Raw genomic sequence first — 21,744 nt, forward strand, 5'->3', positions numbered from 1 at the left:
AGTTATCCTCTTACTTTCCATAATATTCACACATGAGCCTCTCCTCCAGAAGTTTCTTATATGGTCCCATTTCCTCAAACTTGCAAATAATAGCAATGTAAAATGCCAAAACTTTGATTTTTACATATAATAACTTAGCAAAAATGTAATAAGCACATGAATATCTACTCTAGGCTTGATACTGAAGATAGAAAGGTGACCACAAGTGTGGTCTCTCTCCTTACAGAATTTTAAACCTCGTGAGGAGACTAAGAAAAAAGGTGAGCATAAAACACAGCCTCTTACATGAGAGGTGAGTGCAGGGTCCCATGGGAACACAGAAGAGCATCATCAACTCACACCAGGGAACCAGTGAAGACTTCCTGGAGAAGACTATGCATAAGCTGACTGTTAAAGAATCAGTAAAAGTTATCGCTGTAGAGAAAGAGGGACAGGGACCCTAGATTGCAGGAGTGTGATGCACTCAGAAAGTATAACTGATTATGGTTTAGATGGAGGAGTGCCAGCAGTTAAGGCAAGAGCAACTACCTATGGAGCGGAATGAAGAAAGAATTTTCAGGCTAACCAGCAAATCTGTTCTTTATCCTGGGTATACTGAAAATCACTGTAGATTTTTTAAAATCAATTTTGAGGTATAATTTATGTACAAGAAAGTACACTCATTTGAAGCATATAATTCAATGAGTTTTGACAGATATATAAAGTTGTATAAATACAACCATAATTAAGGTCAGAACATTTCTACTACCCGCCCAAATTTCCTCAAGTCCCTTTGTAACTTATCCCTCCCTCCCAACCCAGCCCCAGGCAACCATTAATCTACTCATCTCTACAGATGAGTTGGATTTGTAGGTGTGGAATAAGAGGTTGTTCCCAGTTTGAGGCTCACACGAATAAAGCTGTTATAAAAATACCTAGGAGTGGAATATCTGGCTCATATGGTAGGCATATATTTAACATTTTAAGAAACTTCAAGTTTTCCAAAGTGGCTATATGATTTTATATTTGTGCCAAACATGTATGAGAATTCCTGTTGCTCTACATCATCTCCAACGATTGGTATTATCAATTTTCTAACAGGCTTATGGTAGCATCTCATTGTAGTTTTAATCTGCATTTCTCTGATGACTAATGATGTTGAACATCTCTTCATGTGTTTTTTTGTCCATTTATATATCTTCTTTGGTGAAGTGTTTGTTCAAATATTTTAACCAATTTTTTTGTTGTTGGGGGAAGGAGTTGTTGGTCATATTATTGAGTTATAGGAGTTCTGCATATATTCTGGACCTAAGTCTTCCATTAAATATACTATTGTGAATATTTTCTCCCATTCTATATTTTGAATTTCATTTTCTTAATGGTGTCTTTCAAAGAATGAATTTGATAACATCCAATTTATCCTATTTTTTTCTTTATGGTTCATGTTTTTGTGTCCTATTCAAGAAAGCTTAGACATAAAAGAATTAACACAACCCTGGGAGAAAATCCTAAATGTATATTTTTGTCTATTCCATGTGCATGTAAACTCTTTATCCTCTTCTTAACTGGTTGGGATAGAAAAGAATGCATAACATAACCCCTTAGCCATATTAATTTGCTCTAATAATAGATAACATGTCTAACATAGTAGGTGTGATCAGGGCTACCACTTGATTAAGCTGGTAGTTAAGTCTATGGTCATTCTCCAAGATCCTTCTGGTTTCTGCAGGAGCCAGACTGATGAAATAAATGAAAATACAATAGGTAATACCACCCCTACATTTTTGAGATCCTTAAAGATGGCACTAATTTCTGCCATCCCCTCTTCCATACACATATAGCAGGATGAGAAATTGTGTTCTATTTCTCCCTTAGCACATGTAGGTAGGGCAGCCTTCCCCACTATGATTGTTATTTCCCTATAGGTCAAGGACTGAAAGTAGGAGCTATTCTGTCAATTATGTCAGCCCCATTTATACATTCATAGAATAAAGAAATGACCATTGGCCAAGTATATGGACCCAGTCAACCGTAAGCCAAATTTGGCCCAAGACTCCATTTATTACCTGGTCTCCATAGCTTCCTACTCTAACATGGCTCAATGATGTCTTTTCCAGTCTTCCATTATTAATGTCAACTTAAGACTTCTGTCTGATAATCCTCAAAATGTCTGGGTATTCCTCTTTCCCCAGGGGACATTTACCCAAGTAAATGGATATAGGTTCTTTCAGGGAAGGACTGAGGGCATCATTAAAATATTGATGTATTTTTGCCATGGTTATATAGAATCCTTCCTCCTGTGGACACTGTCACCTCATTAGTCAGTGGTCTCTGAGTCTAAAACATATCTCAGGCACCTGGTAAAAAGTTCATGGCTTTTTGTTGGGGAAACCATCCTCAGCTCATCTATCCTTGCTATGTTTTGAATTATGTACCAGTATTGTACAAGAGTATTTAGTTGCCTACTATTTTGTCCCTACAGATGCCATGTTCATTCAAGAACTTTGGGAAGTTTGAGCCAATATTTCTTTAAGTTTTTTTTTTTTTTTTTTTTCTGATCTGGTCTCTTCTTTCATTCCACATTCTGAATGACTATATTTTAAATTTGTTGAAAATTTTCCACAAGTCTCTAAGATTTTTCTATTTTTGATATGGTTTCTGTCTCATTTTTAGATTTTTTCCCCAAGTCCACTGATTCTCTCTGTCAAATTTATTATGCTACTAACTAGTGCAATATATTTAAATTTCAGATATTATACTTTTCAGGTGTAGAATTTTTGTTTTGATCTTTTTATATTTTCCATTCATCTTCTGATACAATCTTTCCCTTCATTACTTACTTGAACATACTTACAAAAGCTACTTTAAAGTTCTTTTCCGAAAAATAAAAATATGGATCATCCAAGGGTTCACTTCAGCTGACTGTTTTTCCCCCTGAAAATGGTCACATTTTCCTGTCTCTTCATATTTCAAGTAAAAATAGATTTTATCCTGAACATCACAAAATTTATGTTGTGGAGTCTCTAGATTTTGTTATATTGTTCTGAAGAATGTTATTTTTGTTTTAGCAGAAAATATAGGCAATTAACTTGGTTAGAAACAAACTTTAACAACTGTTTCACCTGCAGTGGATGGCAATTCAAATCTCAATTAAGTTCTTTCATTTTTAGCGTCATTGAATCTATCCTTACAGGTGTGATCTAAACCAGCTAGACATTGGGTAGAGTTTACACATTACTATAGGTACCCATGCTTTTTGACAAAGAAATGAAATGCCCTGAATTTCTCTCTCTCCTTTGGCCTTATCTTGACATTCTTCCAGCTTGTCAGCAACCTGTTAATGTTACATGCACTTACTTTATCACTAATTAAAGAAGAGAGAGTTAATCAGATGCTTCTATCATTTTCCATCTAGAAGTCCAGGTATAGGCTTCATATATATTTTAGTCCCAAAGAGCTTCCCTAAATCACTTGGGACTCAAATTTTCCCTGCAGGAATATCTATAGGATTACCCATATTCCTTTCCCTTTTCCCCTATTTAAACTATAGGGGCCAAGAATTTTATTGATCCTGATGGCTCATTGGTCATGCATCTTTGTCATCCTTCCTTGGAAGAACAAAGTGGATCCTTCAGGATCTAGTTAAAGTGGTACAATTTCTAGGAAAGTCTACCTGACTCTCTTATAATCACCCTCAGGCTTCCTTGACTTTCTCTGAACCTTTCTGGAAACGTTTCATATCAACCAATGTACAAAATCATATGTACCATTATCTTTTATAATTTTATAAGTATGAATTTACACATACCTGGGGTTTCCATTTTCTGGCTCTCTCCTTTCTGGGATGACCCTCTCACTTTCCTTCAGCTATAGCTGCCGTAAGTTCTGTCCTCTTATTCCTCTGGTCATGAAGCTAGTAGGTTTTCTATGGATGTTTCAGCTGCCTTATATCAAGACATGATTTTCATCCCCAGGCTAAAACCACAAAAACAGGGAACTCACCATTTGCCATTCCTTTTTTCTAAGTTTTACCCCACTCCAAAAAATCTGTAGGCTGAGTTTAAGGTATCTGTGGAATGAATATTCAGTTGGAGATGTCAAGTTTGCAAATAGATGGGTCAAAGCTGGATTGGGTACCTCAAACTATGGATGAATTTTTCATAACTAAATTCTCCCTTGCCTTTATCCATTATTGAAGAAGAAAGTTTAATAATCAACTTTATAGTCCACCTTAAAATTATGGACAGCCAAGTGAAACTTTAACAGAGATGCATCTGAACATATGTTGGGTGGGCTTTCTAGTGAATATTTTGGTTTCTAATTTTAAAAAACAGACTCAGCTGTTTATTCCTTCCTCCATGTTCCCTTTCTGGATGTGATGCCAGGAGATGTGGCATCCATTGCATGACTAGGAAGCAACAAGCATGAAGACAAAAGCCAATATGCTAACAATGCTGGAGCAAAAAGGCAGGTGGAATTTGGATCATTACTGACTAGAAGGTCTTCTGCAAAAGCCATAGATGAACTATCTCTGGTTTTATTATTCAGTATGTGGGAAAAATATGCACTATTTTTTTCAGCTGTTTGTCAGATTTTCTGTGAGTAATAACTGATAATTTCCTAACCGATACCATAAATATATAGAAAACAACTCAAGAAAGATCTAGGCAGGAAAGAAGTCAACAGGGTAGACATAGCAGTTGAAGCCATGGTTTGAATGAGATCACCAAGTGAGAATATTATAGAGTAAAAGGAAAACAGGGCTGAGAACAAGCGTTGGAGAACATTGGCACTTAAGAAGAACTGCTAGAGGAAAGAAGCTGCTGGAAAAAGATATATGACTATAAGGAGAAAGAATAAAAAAGAGAAGAGGATGACCTAGAAACCAAAAGAGGAAAAAGTAGGCGTCAGTGTTCAAATGCTACAAAGTAGAGCTAACCAAAGCACAGGAAAGGGTCCATTAAGTTTGGTGATATCAAAGTAGAGCATATTAGTGAAACAGAAAACAGGTTCTAATAAACCTGGCTTGTGGATAATCTGTTTCTCAGCTACAAACTGGACTGCACCAATCACTGCAGTAAATGTACCTCTCACGGTAGGCTGTTGCTCGCAGAGTCGATCCTGAAAGGGGATGTGGATGGATCATTGCTCCAACTGGAAATACAATTCAAAGTGCAGGCTCTATTGATAGGAGGACAATAGAGTCTTTCTTAATATGAAAGGCAGCATATTTTATATCCCTTAAAAACAAACATAACAGCTTAAGTTTAGAATGATCTACCAAGTGGGCAACAGGGTGGATTTTCTTGACCCTTTCACTTTTAAAAGAACAGCAACCTGCCTGGTTCCCTGCAGCTGAGACACAGGCCTCAAGCATGCTTTGAAGATGACAGGCACTTGAGTCAGTGATGATATAGGTACAGAAAGGGAGAAAAGGAGGGGATAAAATGGAATAAGTGAAATATAGTGAAGAAAGGAACTTATTAAGCACTCTTCTTCTTCTTGTCAGTAATCAATAATATGAAAATATTAGCACAAGGCAAATAAGTATATAAGAAAAGTTATAAAAAGGAACAACAGACGTAAAGAGTGATTAAAAGTGAGGCAGACCAACTTTCAATGTCTAACTTAGCACTTAGAGGTCTTCAGAGCTGCAGGGAACATTCCTTTTTTCTTTTTATTACTATAGAATTGGTAAGAAGGACTTGAAAAGGCATGTGAGAATTTAAAAGTGTTTCTTTCTTTCTTCCTTCCTTTATTTTTGAGAATTCTTTTAACCTAAAGAAGATGTATGGAAAACCACAAAGCAATTAGTAAAAGTGAAAAGATGGTTATGAACAATTAAAATCCTTTCTGCTTCATTAACTTTTCATTGTTAAATATTGTCACTGATGAATGCCAGGCTGAGACACTGAATAGTCTCTCAAATAGCATATATATCAAGAAATGAATTAAAGACAAAAGTAAAGCAAGAGAACCCACAGAATAAGCTTATTAACGACATGGGTAAAAGGCTCAGGTTAAAAGTGTATGTCTCGGTTACCAGGGGATGGGGGCGGGGGAGGGATAAATTGGGAGATTGGGATTGACATATACACATTACTATATATAAAATAAATAACTAATAAGAACCTGCTGTATAGCACAGGGAACTCTACTCAATATTCTGTAATGGCCTACATGGGAAAAGAATCTTAAAAAAAAAAAAAAAAAAAAAAGAGTGGATACGTGTATATGTATAACCAATTCACTTTGCTGTAAACCTGAAACTAACACAACATTGTAAATCAGCTACATTCAAATAAAACTTTTTTAAAAGTGTACATCTCTATTTTAGCATCCCACGGGGAACTTTGTGCTCACAAAGCTATATATGTGGGGTTACATGCATTCTTTACATTTTCCAAATACATTCCTCACCAATGTAAATACAGTACAGATGAACAGAGCAAGATACATAATTTGCAGGGTCTAATACAAAATGAAAATCTGGGGCCCCTCGTTTAAAAAGCAAGAAAAAACAATGCCTCTAAAAGTACTAAAATATAATTTTTTCCTTTCTTCTTGTAGTCGTTCTCTCAACTTGTAATATTGTTTAATATTTGCTGTTTAACATAATTCAAACTTTTTTAAATTAAAACTTTAAATGGAAGAAATTTTATCGTTCACTTTATATTATGCAATGTCATTTTAAATGAAAATATGAGAGAATTTAACTCAGTTGCAGTATCACAAAATTATGTAATTCATATGTCTTGGTTAGTACATGTATATTTCATTCTCACCAGAACAGCAGAAACATTCCATAAAATTAATTCAACTGGTTTTATTTTACTTCTTTTTAAAATTAATTTTTAATATTTTTAATTGTGGTAAAATAACATAAAATTTACCACCTTAACCATTTTTAAGTGGATAGTTCAGTGGTATTAGGTACATTTATATTGTACAACCATCACCACCATCTTTATTTCCTTTCTTGATAAGCATACATTCTACTGACACTCTACACTTTGGCTGACTGATGTGTAAGGAAGAACTAAAAGGAGAAGGAACTGGAAGCCCTATATTTCCTTTTCATGTCATTACTTTCAGTGTAAGTGGTTGGCTAATGCAAGGAAGTAACACAAGTAAGAAAGGGCATGGTAGAGCTCCGTGGCTATTTCTATTTTTCAGAATGTCATCATGGACTTCTTTCTGTGTTAGAGACAAGTCTTGGTTCAACCGGGATGTGTGGTCTCTAGGGGAGGTCAGTAAATGCCTCTCACCCCTTACTCAGTCATAGTCTTAACATCTTACCTCCTGGATGCTTTGAGCAATACTTAACCACCAAATATCTTGGAATTCCGCATCATATTCAAATAAGGAAGCAAGGAGCAGAGGAGGTGCATATTATGTTTATTTCCAAGCATCTCCTCCTGTGCTCCAATTTCCCTCGGCCTTGACTTATAAACCACAAGTGAAAAGACAAAGTGGTTAAGAATTTCAGCGGGTGACAGCAGGACATTTAACCAGGCGCCAGACTTTCACAGAGCAAGGCCCTGCGCAGTGACACAGGTCAGATGCCCAGGAAGCGGTTGCTGCCGACCAGAGAGACTGAACAGGATGCAGAGTCCCCAAGTTCACAGAGCACTTTACAGTTTACAAAGCACATCTCATTTACCTCACCTGTTACATCAGTTCTGTCTGCAGGTGAGCAGCTGATATCTGCTGTTCAATTAATTAAACAAGGAAACCATTAAACTGAGGCAGCTCTAATGCCAGCACGGCAAACATCAACCAAAATCTAAGCCTGTAAACACGCCAAAGTTATGAAATTGAAGCGCTAAGAAACAATCAATCACAAAGACCAAACTAGGCTTTAAGCCATAGCCAGGCAAACTCCTCCACTTCCTCTGCACGTGCTTAACCCTGGCTCCTGTCCTTCCCCTGGCCACCTAACCACTTCCTGATTGGCGCTGCCCATTTCAAATCTATTTTTGCTCAAATAAATTCTTTACATGTTTAATATGTTTCAGGGTTTTTTTTTTTTTTTTTTTTTTTTTTGCGGTATGCGGGCCTCTCACTGTTGTGGCATCTCCCGTTGTGGAGCACAGGCTCCAGATGCGCAGGCTCAGCGGCCATGGCTCACGAGCCACAGCATGTGGGATCTTCCCAGACCGGGGCATGAACCCGTATCTCCCGCATCGGCAGGCGGACTCTCAACCACTGAGCCACCAGGAAAGCCCAGGTTATCTTTTAACATCCCTTACAGACTAGTGAGATGCCTGATGAGTCCAAGTTCCATGGCTAACTGGGGGTGGAATGTGGACTAGAAGCAAGCATCCTGGTCTCTAGTGAGATCCTTTCTCAATGACCTTTCCCCTCTGAGAAGAGCTGTCAGACTGCAAAGGGAGAGACTACACTTGTCCTGTCGTTTGGGTGCATTTTCTGTGCAATCCCAGAGACAGAAAAAGCCATGGGTTATGGTACATGGAATATGTTAGCGGCAGAAGGGTTAAAGGAAAGAGATGATCAGAGTCAGGAGAAGCAACTCTGAAGTCTCCCAGGAGGACAGAGGCTTTGAGGGAGTATTCAAAGTGAATACTGAGTAGAGGCAAAACCTGTGTGAAGAAATGTCCTCTCCAAGAAAAGCAAGTGAGAACGAACAGAGAAATCGGAGTAGTATGGGAAGGTCACGATTTGCATGCCTGCGTGAAGTGTCAGCTGAAGATGCCGTCTTTGGCATAAATTTCTTTAATTTAATTTTACAACCAATCTGCTTAAAGGCATTTCCCTCCATCATTTAGCTAGTTAAATCAGTGGTCTCTTTCTACACTCCTTTGTTCTAAAAACCAAATATCCCAGAGATGGAATTAATACAGGCATATATATATATATATATATATGGCATGTTTCAAAACTCAGGGTTCTGTTTGTTTGGTTGGCTTCTGATGAAACAATTTAATAAAACAGAAAAAAAAACTTATACCAAAAAATCACTGAAAATACTAAAGTAGATGATACACAAATTAGAAAAAAAAGATTCAAATACTCTGAGGATACACATCTAATTTTCTCACTAATACTACCTGTTGAAATCATTTATTAGTTACTACTTGGCCTAACTTGACTTCCTGCCACCCAGCTAGAATAGAAAACCCCTTTTAACTCATCAAATATCTTCTTGATTGTTCAGTGTTTCTTAAACTTGGCTTTTCTACAGAAGCTGTAACCAAGTTTGCATCTAAAGCCATTTCAGGGGCTTTTATTTGAGGGCATTCTTTCAAGCAAGGAAGATTGCCTATTCACTAAGGAAAGAAATCCTTTCATTCAATATTTTCAGAATTTCTTATCATCTGTATATAACTGCTAGCATCTCACTCACCTTGAAAGAAAGCATAGCACATCAATATAAGCAGCACAAAACCCCTGTGATTATGTTTTCCCTAGGTGAAAAGAAAATCAGAAATCACAGCCACTTCATTACCTACTCTATGTTCTTCCTTTTTTCCCTCCTGATACTTAGAAACAAAAAGCAAAAAACTGATTTCATTTGTTACTTCTACTCTCTAAGCTTAGAAACACAATAACACTTTATTGTCAAAACATATTATTTTTAAACCCCTGATAATAGAAAATAACCTGGTGAAGTGATTTCTTCACCTAGTGACCTGTCTCACAGTGAGAAATTCCCCCCATGGATCAAGGGTGAGGTACAGCAGTGGAGAGCCCAAAAAGGAGGTGAGGGGATTCAATGTGAACTCGTTGGGGATATCATCTGTCCTATTCATTCCCTTTTTCCCATAACCTAACACAGTGCCTTACAAATAGTAGAAAGAACACATGTCAGCTTGTTGCTTTAGTCAAAGAGCTTTACATTCTTCAGTGTTTGACTCTGAAAATGTTGAAAGTGATTAGGTAAATGAAGCCAGAGTTTAAGACAGACAAAGAGAACTTCATTCTCTGTCATTGCTCTTAGTGTGAATTTAAGCATGACATTGTTTTTACAGCTCTGTTTTTAAGAAGGCAAATAACCAGATTGTACAAGAGCAGAAATATGCAAATTTTTCACCTGAGCCACTCAAGCAGGTAGCCAGATAATTCATTTTTCACCAGCACATACAGGAAGATAAGTGGATTACCAGAAGCAAAACTGCCTCTTCCATCCTGCTATGCCCCATATACTTAGTGACACAGATTGTGTCTCTCAATCTGTTTATAACCACACAACTATAAATAACATGGTCTCCCCCTCAGGCATCCTGTGAACAATAAAAAGAAGTTTCCAAGAATAATAATACTAAAAGTCAATGAACTATATTAATACATATAAAAACAAAGTTGTTACCTGGCAATTTGGTGGTACAGTGTAGAGGTTCACTGAAAATTCTTAACCAGAAGAGATTTTTATATTACCTCTGGAAATCTCCTTTATCTTTCTCTGAACCTGGAAATTTTTTGTTTGTTTGCATTGGGTCTTTGTTGCTGCACGCAGGCTTTCTCTAGGTGCAGCGAGTCGGGGCCACTCCTTGTTGCGGTGCACAGGCTTCTCATTTTGGTGGCTTGTCCCATTGCAGAGCACTGGCTCAAGACGTGTGGGCTTCAGTAGTTGTGGCATGTGGGCTCAGTAGTTGTGGCTCGCAGGCTCTAGAGCACAGGCTCAGTAGTTGTGGCACACAGGCTTAGCTGCTCTGCAGCATGTGGGATCTTCCCGGACCAGGGCTGAAACCCGTGTCCCCTGAATTGCCAGGCGGATTCTTAACCATTGTGCCCCCAGGGAAGTCCCTGGAACTTTAAATGAATGAAGGCAGTCTTATAGAAATCTTGTGAAAAAAGAAACATAATCTTCCAACTCCAAAGGGGGAAAAATTAAATGAAACAAAGTTTGTGAATAATGACCTACTGATAATTTTGGCTAACTCTATAGTAATCTCAGCCCCAGAGTAGAGATTTACCATGTCTAGAGCAATGTTTTGCAAAATGCGTCCACATCACATGAAAAATGCAGATTCCTATATTCCACACAGAATACTTGGCTGTGGGGAGATCTGCATATCTGACAAGGTTCCCAAGTGATTCTTCAATATACTAAAGTTTGAGAACCACTAGTCTAGAGTTTACTGGTTAGTTTCCAGATGGCATTTCAGGATTGCATAGTGAAATCAGGAATTACATGCCCACCTGTCGTGCATAAATGCAAACTCATTCAAGGAGAATTATCTACATAGGTTCTTGTCTTCATTAGGTTACTTTTATTTTAAAATGCCATCAACTCTCTGTTACTCAGTTCATTGTCAAAGTATCTGAACATGTCTTTAAGAAACTACTTAAAAATTCTGTACTTCTGAATCATGCCAAAGAATATAACATTTTATTTTCTGTTATGCTATTCATATAAAAAGTTCAATTATGGAATTTTTGTAGATGTTCAAATTATCTCTTCCCATTTACATTCCAAATTATCCTTGAGTCAAACCAGACTACTAGGCCATAGGTCTCTGATACGGCAACGGAACTACTTTTACAAAACCACACTTGGATTGCTGTGCATGTTATCAGCAAGCTTCCTCTGAAATATATATTGGGAAGATATGGTTGAGGACTTTGTTCAGTACATCCCTGTATATATCCATTATGAAGACCCACGGTTTGCCTACCAAGGAAAACAATAGTTCTGCCTTAACCGTAAATTATCTTGTATCTCTCTTTGCTTTGGCTGCTTAGACTAGTAAGTATGAAGTATTTAATATCACAAATTTTATGATAAAGCATAATTTTAGCTGATGTCATTTCCCTTTCTTAATTTCTTTTGGGCCTGTTTCCTTCACCTACTTTAATCTTTATCTTGCTTGTCATGCTTTTTGTCTGAGGCTTCTTGAATCATTTTTGGAATAACAGAGGTCATAAATAAACCTTTATTATACTAAATGATCAGAGATTCATAGTCATAACTATTCAAAATCACACTGGATATAACTCCTATCGTACAAATTTTATCTTTCAATCCTCTATGTAAAATCTCTACTATACAAATTCAATATTTAACATTACACTTATAATAAGAAAAACTTTTTCTAATCAATAGGACTTGACTGAGAATGGCCTGGGCAATCATGGGATATAGTGAATTATCCATTATAGGAAGTAATCAAGCAAAAGCTAAGTGACTATTTAACAAGAATACTGTAGAAGGGTTTTGATATCAGGTAACACATTGGATATCTTGAGTCTCTTCCACCTCTGAAATCCTTAAATCTATTACTTTAAAAAAGTACATAGTTAATATTATCAGAAAAAAAAATAAAGTCAGCAAAAGAATTAAAAGAAACATGCATTTCTCAGTCAGGAGTATGTAGAAGAATACAGAGCCAGGAAAAAATTACATTTTTAGGAATACACTGAATAAAAACTTTCCATACTATATCTTTTTTTGTCAACGTTAGCAGGCATGCACTGCTTGTCTGGGTCCCCAGTTTCTAACTCAAATTGTATGAATAACCAAGGTACATTGAAGCCTGAGAGTGATTTAGAGATTTAACTTAAGCATTTGCTTCATATTTCTTCTGATAAAACTGTTTTTAAATGCATAATCTTTAGTGCCAGGAAATCAATTGACTTTAAAAATTGCTAACTCTGCCAATAACCAGTAATATGAATGTAACCCTTCTGCATTGAGGGCATGAAGAAATTAAATGATCAAACACATTCTGCTAAATCCAGCCCTGAGAGAAGGTTGTTCCTCTGCAGTGAGGTTCTTCTGAAATGAGACGTGGAAACAGCAATGAAGGAAAAAGCATCTGAGTAATAGTACAAAGTCTTCCAAGTGGCACTCAGCCCAGAAGACACTTTTGTTCTGTCCAATGGCACAAAAATCTGTGGAGACCCATCTGACCGCAGCATTTCAGGGCATGATGGGGCTCTCTCCACAAGACAGCCCTTCTTAAAAGCCAAGGTTCATGTGCATTGGTGATAACTATTAGAAATAAAAATGATCCAAGATATGTTGTTGTTGGATTCTAAAACAGAATTGTAATTATACTATCTTGTAATATAAAATCTAAAGAAAGAAATGTTGCAAATATGGGGATTAAGAACTTTATGCCATTTCTATACTAATTCTGATACTGAATAGGACCAGACCAGATGCAGCACAGAGAGAGATTAATTACATTTTTTAATTTTGTTGAGTCTCTCTTTGTGATCTAGAGCAGTGGTCAGCAAACTACAGTCTGTGAGCCATAGACGCTCTGCCACCTGTTTTTGTAAAAAGAAAAAAAAAGTTTTATTGGAACTCAGCCATCCCATCCATGGCTGCTTTCACAATGCAGTAGCCTCACTGAGTAGTTGCCACAGAGATGATGTAGCTCGTAAAGCCTAAAATATTTTCAATCCAACCCTTCAGAGAAAAAGTTTGATGACACCTGATCTAAAGTGTGGTCAAGGTTTTATGAATGTGCTTCCTTTTGAACTATGTTTTTAATAATTCTTTCTGAGAAGTAGACGCAGGAGGAAAGACTCCTTGCTTTTTGTATCCCTGGCAATACCTTAATTTACCCCTCTTCTTTGAATGATAGTTTTCAGTGTTAAATAGCATTTCCTCATCTTCTAGTATTTAGCATTGCTGATGAGAAGTCGACTATGATTATAGTTGCTGTGTAAATAACTTGTTTTTTCCAACCTATTTGCCCTTAAAATTTCATTTTTATCCTTGATATTTTCTAGTTTGAGGATATTATTTTGGTTTGTTTTTATTATTATCTATCATGATGCACAATGAGTGTGTGTTTTCATTTCTAGTTTATGGAAATATCTTTCTTTGAACACTGATATATCTTCTTAAATTTAATTTTCAATGCTTAATCTATTACTCCATGTTTTTGTTGCAAAAAAAAAAATGGAGAGATTCAACCCATAAAATTTACTCTGCCATTTTGAAAAGATGGAAGAGTGAACATTGAAATTAGAGAGATAATCAGACTGATGGAAGTAGAGGGTCTACAGTTATGACCCAGAAATTTCACTACTAAATTTATACAACAGAAATGCCAAAATATATTTACCAAAAGACATGTACTGTAACATTCATAGACATACTATTTACAATAGCTCCAAACTCTAAATACCCATCAACAGTAAAATAGATAAGTAAATCATGGCAGTGTCACACAGTGGGACATTATTTAGTAATGAGAATGAACAATCTACACCTAGTCATAATAACATGAATAAACTTCGCAAGTAAAATGGCAAGAGAAAGAAGACAGATGAATAAAGCACTTTCTATAGAATTCCACTTAGATCAGTACTAGAATAAACCTATGGGGTCAGAAGTCAGGACAGCAATTACACTTGTTAGAGGATTAGTGAATGGAAGGGATACTGGCCTTCAGGGATACTGACAATGTTCTTGTTCCAGGCACTGATTTCAGAGATGTGTTTACTTTGAGAAAAATTCATCAAGTTGTACACCTATATGATATGTTATAAAATATTTTACACTACAATGAAAAAAATTTTTTAAATATATGATAGAGCTTCACCAGTTTAGTGGTTTTTCAAACTCCACTCGGAAACCCTAAGGATCCATGGACCTCAAGGAAAGTTCTTGCTTTCAATTAATTGTACATTTGGTTTGGTTTGGTTTGGTTTGATTTATTTTTTTAATTTTTTGGCCACTCCTCGCAGCTTGTGGCATCTTAGTTCCCCAACCAGGGATTGAACCCGCGCCACAGCAGTGAAAGGGCCAAGTACTAACCACTGGGCTGCAAGGAATTCCCTGGTTTGGTTTTATTATCTCAAAAGGACACCGTTTTCCACACTCACAGCTATAGAGTGGGAAGAATTTTATCTCCAGGAGCGCAATCAATTATTATATATAACTATAAAATTATTTTTAACTCCCTTAATCAATAGAATAGACCTGCAAAGAGACTGTAAAATTACATCCACAGAGAACTTCAAAAATTGAATAAAACTTGAAGTACCTGACAAATTATTTTCTTCATATCCAGAATTGTAGCCCTTGATTCTGAGCCTGGTCATAGCTTCCTTCCATAGGTTTTAACTAGCCTTATAACTAGGCCCTAGTAGAGAAGTAGAAGGAATCTCATGATATTGCTTTATCAGTCCAATGCCACCAATCCACTGATTAGAGTTCACTGATAACTGGGTCCCTACCTCATTCACAATTACCCTGCATGGTTTCCTAGCTTTTTCATAGCAAAGTCAATGTCTGTATGTTAGAATTTCTGTCAGTTACCTGTTCCAGGAGATGGCTAGGATCTTGGATTCTGACTGACATTGCTAAGAGTAATGTTGCATTAATCATTCTTCTAACTGATGTGTCTTTTGGTTTTCTAAATCCATTATAGCCTCAGAGACAGAAGTTTCTATTGAATCACTGAATTGGGTCTACATACGCTCAAACTGCATCCAACTTTGTCCAATATTCTTAAGCATTCTATTATTGTGCTTGTTTTTCCTACTAGCCTGTCTTTAAAAAAGCAAACAAACCATTACAGGAATTGCTATCTCCCCAAGAACTGCCAACCAGTTCTCTTAAGGCTGGGATGTACTATATTATCAGAACCCAAGTGAACATATTCAATGATATACTCTAAGCATATGGAATCCTTATGGATTATATTCCAAAGTCCAAGAAAGATGTAAAAGCACTATCCATAAACCAGGGATCACCCAAGAAAACAAAACCTCGTATCAGCCAATCTCAGTCTTCCTTAATCAAGAACATTCTGAAGTCTACTGGCTGAATCTTTCTCCTCAAATCTTTGATGCCAAGCCAAGAATCATGTGATTTAATGTGAGTCCAGTTTCTTCTTCATGTCTGGGTTTAAACTGTCTTTTATATTTAGGCTCTAGTCGGTCTCTAGAACATACAGTCACTGGCCATCTATTCCTCATCAAACTCCATATCTGCTTGACATTAGAAGTCTGACAAATTTTCAATCCTAGTCTGATTTGAGCCCTGGTTTACATAAGAGCCATCCGTTTTGAAAGGTCTCATTCAGGGTAAGAAGTCATAATCACTGCAGACATTCTCATGATCACTATAGACATAAGTAATTGATTATGACACTCACAGAACTTGAATACGGCTTCATGATACAACCCCATAGAGCAATTCAAGTAGCCACTACTAATTGACTGGAGTTTTTAATGAGACATAAAATGTTTTGAAAGTCAATCTTAAACACTATACAAGTTTCAGTTTAATTAACTATAGCCTACTTTAACTCAAAAACACAGGGAAAAGTTTGGCTTATACAGAAATCAGTAAATTAATAAGATATATATATAGACAGATTTTCCTTTTTTCTCTCTAACCTTCCACATTTCTAATTCCTCACATGGCCCTAGTTCTTATCACATATACATCCTTTAACATCTATTTTACTAATTTATTAAGCTTCCATAGTTTATGATTTGCTTTCTTGACTGTTTGGCCTCCTGTTGCATTTGGTGGGACCATGAGGGTATTAGTATTCTAGGAGATAGGAGATGAAGCCTACCTAGTCAGTTATCTTCTGAAGACATTTGGCTATACTGGCATCTGAAAACATATCATTAGTGATACATTCCATCTGTTTTTTTTTTTTTAATCATTATACTTCCTACATTGGTAACTTTCTGGCTCACTGCTATCTGCTCTCTCTATCCACTGATTTCTGCTAATATGATATTTAAAAAATGAAAACAGGGGCTTCCCTGGTGGCACAGTGGTTGAGAGTCCGCCTGCCGATGCAGGGGACACGGGTTCGTGCCCCGGTCCGGGAAGATCCCACGTGCCGCAGAGTGGCTGGGCCCGTGAGCCATGGCTGCTGAGCCTGCACGTCTGGAGCCAGTGCTCCGCAACAGGAGAGGCCACAGCGGTGAGGGGCCCATGTACCGCAAAAAATAAATAAATAAAATAAAATAAATTAAAAAATTAAAAATGAAAACAACTATTCTTATTGACAGAAATAAACTTAATAGAAGAAACAGAATATCCACACAAGTCCACACCTCCCTACTTATTTTTCAGATTAATAAACAATTACTCATGTCTTTCATCTTCACTTCTCTTTTACAAGACCACTTAATAAAATGTACTGTAGTATTATTTCTCATTGTTTATATTCCATGAACTTAATTATTAATACTTTACTAGCCATAAATATTTTACTTGCACTATTTTCCTTCTCGACAAAATTCCTTTCCCATCACTGGTTTAGGTATTCAGCAGATAGTTCCTGAATTAAGTAATTGCCTGAGGGTAATTCCAAATCTTATCATAGAAAAAATAATTCTCTTAGATTAAAAAAATTTTTTTAAAAAGCTTGTGATGGATATTAGAGTGGAACTCTGTTCTAAAAACCAAAACGTGAAACAAAACAGGATACCAGCGGGAGACTCATTCTCTGAATATACTAATCTCTACCTGTGATTTTACACTCTTCTTTGGGATTTTATACTCTTCCTTCTGGGACCCAGTAAAGGTGACAGTGAGGAAGCAGCACATAATGGAAGTACATAATGTATGTAATAGCAGTACATAATGAAGGAAGAGCTTCCTTCATTTTCCTCTCATCACCTAACAGGCTTAAATGGGTCAGAAGGAAACAAAGATCCTCCATAAAAGCTGGCAGTGAACACAAGCACCATTCAAGGACTGCAGTGTCCAGAAACTATCTCCAACAAGGTAGAATGGGTTCTGGAAGGGACTTTGGCTTCTCCCACCTACAAACTAGTACTCGGAAATACAAATTAAAACTAAGAAGTCTTAACTTCCAGTATAGAGCCTGTCACTCAAAGACACTGCTGATAGCCTTTAGGAGGCTGAACTAATCTCATGCCAAGATAGAAGAATGAATTTCTAAGTAACTTGTAAAGTAAAACACAAAACATAACTTTAAGGGACCCAGAATGATGTCCTTTATTAATTTGCCATATGGACTCAGAATGTGTCATGAAATTCTGCAATACGGTTCCCCAGAATGAGCTTTGCCTTTGCAGGCCCAGAATAATTTTCAGTGCAAAGCCACTGATAAAACTAAAGTATGTATTTCTTAAAGTTTTGGGCATCACAGATAGACTTTCCAATTATCTTTTAGTTTCAAATACATTGGTAAATTTCCCTGTAGCTCATCTGAGTCTAATCATATAATTATGTTCCATTTAATTAAAAATGAGTAGCTAAAAATGTTTGGATTAAAAAAAACAGTAAGCCTCAGATGGCGAAAGTTTTCTCAAATATTCCAAACAAGACTTCTGATGTCATTATTCTCTGGATCATAGACCTTGGACCAAAGATTATACAAAATGTTGAGGTGAACTACCAAGATGCAAAGAGAAATTGAGTGTAACTTATTAAGTACAGTTTAGTGGTTAGAAACATAAAATTTAGTGTTCAATTTTCAGCCTTAACAACAAACTAAATAGCATTTCTAAGACTCAGTATTTGCAAAATGTAAATAATAATGGTACCTACCTCTGTTGGGTACTAGGTCTCCATTCCAACATCCTTCTAGTGGGCCTTCCTCCTCTGTAGATACTGAAATATGAAAACATATTCTGGAATTGAGAGGGTTTTTTTAGCCTTGTTGCTCAATACAGCATTGAACAGACATAGTGAGAGTGGGTGTATTTATTCTCAGTCTTAGGGCAAAAGTATTCATTATTTCATCAGTCAGTATAATGTTAACTCTAGGTTTGTTGCAAATACCCTTTGTCATAGTAAGAAATTTTTTTTCTACTCCTAATTTGCTAGGATATTTTATCATAAAGGGATATTGACTTTTGTCAAAAGCATTGTCTGAATTTTATTAAGATGACAGTTTATCTGCTTTTTTCTATTACTATAAAAAATAAAATTGTTTTTGGATTTGTTTTAATTGACAAGGAGAAAAAGTTACATTTTTTGGTGTAAAATTCAGTAAGTTTTTACATGTGTTCTCATAACTACAACCAGAGTAGGATACAGAAATATTCCTATACCCCAAAGAATTATCTCATTCATTTCATTCATATTCACAACATATTCCCAAACTCCTGGAAACCACTCATCTGTTCTGTCCTCCTATATTATCGCCTTTTCCAAAATGCCAAATGAATGAAATTATGCGGTATATAATTTTAATATTGGGTTCCTTAATTTAGCATAATGAATTTGTGATTCATCCATGCTGCTGTACATAGCAATAGTTTGTTCTTTTTTAATTATTTAGTATTCCATTAGATTGACTTAGTTTTGAATAATAAATTAACCTTAATTTCTTGAGATAAAACTGAATTTGTCATAGTATAAATTTGTTATCTTTTGTTATATATTGCTAGATTGATTTGATATTCTTAGTTAACAAATGTTGTATCTTTGTTTATAAGGTATATTGCTCTCTAAATTTCCTTTCTTATAATGGCATTGATAAGTCTGATATCACTAATATCTTTTCTTAATTTAAGTTTTTTTATTCATTTATTTTTGGCTGCATTGGGTCTTCCTTGCTGCATGTGAGCTTCCTCTAGTTGCAGCAAGTGGGAGCTACTCTTCGTTGCGGTGCACAAACTTCTTACTGCAGTGGCTTCTCTTGTTGCGGCGCATGGGCTCTAGATGCACGGGCTTCAGTAGTTGTGGCACACAGGCTCAGTAGTTGTGGCTCGCGGGCTCTAGAGCGCAGGCTCAGGAGTTGTGGCGCACGGGCTTAGTTGCTCCGTGGCCTGTGGGGTCTTCCCAGACCAGGGCTAGAACCCATGTCCCCTGCATTGGCAGGCAGATTCTTAACCACTGTGCCATGAGGGAAGCCATGATATCACTAATATCTTGCATACATTAAAAAATTGGAGAAATCTTGCCTTCCTTTATTTTCTGAAAGAACATGTGCAATACTGTTGCTGTTTCTTCATTAAATGTTTGTTTAGAGTATACCGGTGAAGCCAAAATAATTTGTCTGAAATCTTTAAGCTACAAAATTACTATTATTGATATATGGCTGTCCAAGATTTACTTCTTCTTGATTAGTTTTTGTATATGTGATTTTTCAAAGATTTATTTATTTCATACAAGGTGTCAAATTTATAGTCATTTATCATTCTTCTTTATTATCTTTTTCATATCTATACAATTTACAGTGATATCCCTCTTTCATTTCTAATATTGGTAATTTATTTTGTCTTTATTTTTTGATCAGTCTTCTTAAAGATTATCAATTTTTAAAATCTTTTCAAAGAACCAATTTTGACTACTTTAATTTTACCTATTGTTTGTTAAATTTCTATCTATGGATATTCTCTTATTATTTTTTCTTTTCCTTACTTTATGTTTTCTTAAGGCCATAGTTTGCTTAGAACATTGATTTTAATTTTTTCCCTCTATTAAAATATTTAAAGCTATAAATTTCCTATATAGTATCCTGTAGATACATCTCATAGATGTTGATATATTGCATTTTAATTATCATTCAGTTCCCAATATTTCCTATTTTCTCCTTTGATATTGACATGAAACTATGGGTTGTTTAGAACCATGTTATTTTTTTCCCGTCAAACATTAGGGGATTTGTACATATTTTACTTACCATTTTTTAATTTAATTATATTGTGGTAAGCCAACATTCCCTGTATGATTTCAATCCTTTTAAATTAATGAGATTTATTTAATATGGCCCATGAGGAGTATTTGCCTGCATTGATGAACATTCCTCATTCTGTTATTGAGTCCAGCTTTCTCTAAATATCAAATTGGCTGACATAGTTGTTCAGATATTTTATGCTTACTGATTTTTTGTCTGTTTGTTCTATCAACTACTAAAAGAGGGGTACTAAAATTTCCAAACATTATTATAATCTATTTCTTCTCCCTTTGATGCTGCCTTTTTGTTTCATGTATTTTGAAGCCCTTTTATTAAGTACTTTGACATTCTGCCTTTCTGATAAGACGATCCTTTTATTATTATGAAATACTTGTTTATCCTTAACAATACTCCTTGGATTGAAGTCTACCTTGTCTGATATTAATATATATATATACATCAGCTTTCTTATGGTTACTCTTAGCATGAGGTATAATTTGTCATCCTACTACTTTTAGCTTACCTTGTCCTTATATTTAATGCACATTTCCTGTAGACAACATATAGCTTGACTATGCTTTTCTTATCCACCCTAGTAATCTCTGCCTCCTAACTGCAGTGTTTTCTTAAAAAAATTTAAATTGAAAATAAGCACACACATGCTTGGGTTTTTGTTTAATATTTTGCTATTTGTCTTATATTTATGCCATGAGTTTAGTTCTCTTTCTTTCCTTTCGTTCCCTCTTTAAGGTTATTCAAATTATAGTCAGTATTCCATTTATTTCTTCCACTTGATATTTAAATGTGTAGACATTGATATGTACTGAGATAAGGAAATACAAATATGGAATGGGAAAATGTGAGGACAAACCCTGTGCTGTTGGATTTGAATTAGCAGTATCAGTACAAACAAATGATTGCTTAAAAATATATACTTCCAAACTCTTCCATTGAATGTCACCCAAAGCAATGAGTACATATAATACAATGCCCAGATGTTGTTTTTTTAATTAATTAATTAATTAATTAATTATTTTTGGTTGCATTGGGTCTTTGTTGCTGTGTGCAGGCTTTCTCTAGTTGCAGTGAGCAGAAGCTATTCTTCGTTGCGGTGCATGGGCTTCTCATTGCGGTGGCTTCTCTTGTTGTGGACCATGGGCTCTAGATGTGCAGGCTTCGGTAATTGTGGCATGCGGGCTCAGTAGTTGTGGCACACGGG

General features: G+C 36.0%; 1 protein-coding gene across 1 annotated transcript in view; it reads right to left on the bottom strand.

The window, feature by feature from the left end:
• Positions 1-21,744, bottom strand: part of DNAJB9 (DnaJ heat shock protein family (Hsp40) member B9) — a 700,535-nt gene that overhangs the window by 290,895 nt on the left and 387,896 nt on the right. The window contains exon 10 of the transcript XR_010842140.1: positions 18,449-18,511. The gene's annotated coding sequence lies outside the window, so the exon portion shown is untranslated. The remainder of the gene's footprint in view (positions 1-18,448; positions 18,512-21,744) is intronic.

This window comes from Kogia breviceps, chromosome 9, assembly GCF_026419965.1.
Source record: "Kogia breviceps isolate mKogBre1 chromosome 9, mKogBre1 haplotype 1, whole genome shotgun sequence".
NCBI lineage: Eukaryota > Metazoa > Chordata > Mammalia > Artiodactyla > Physeteridae > Kogia > Kogia breviceps.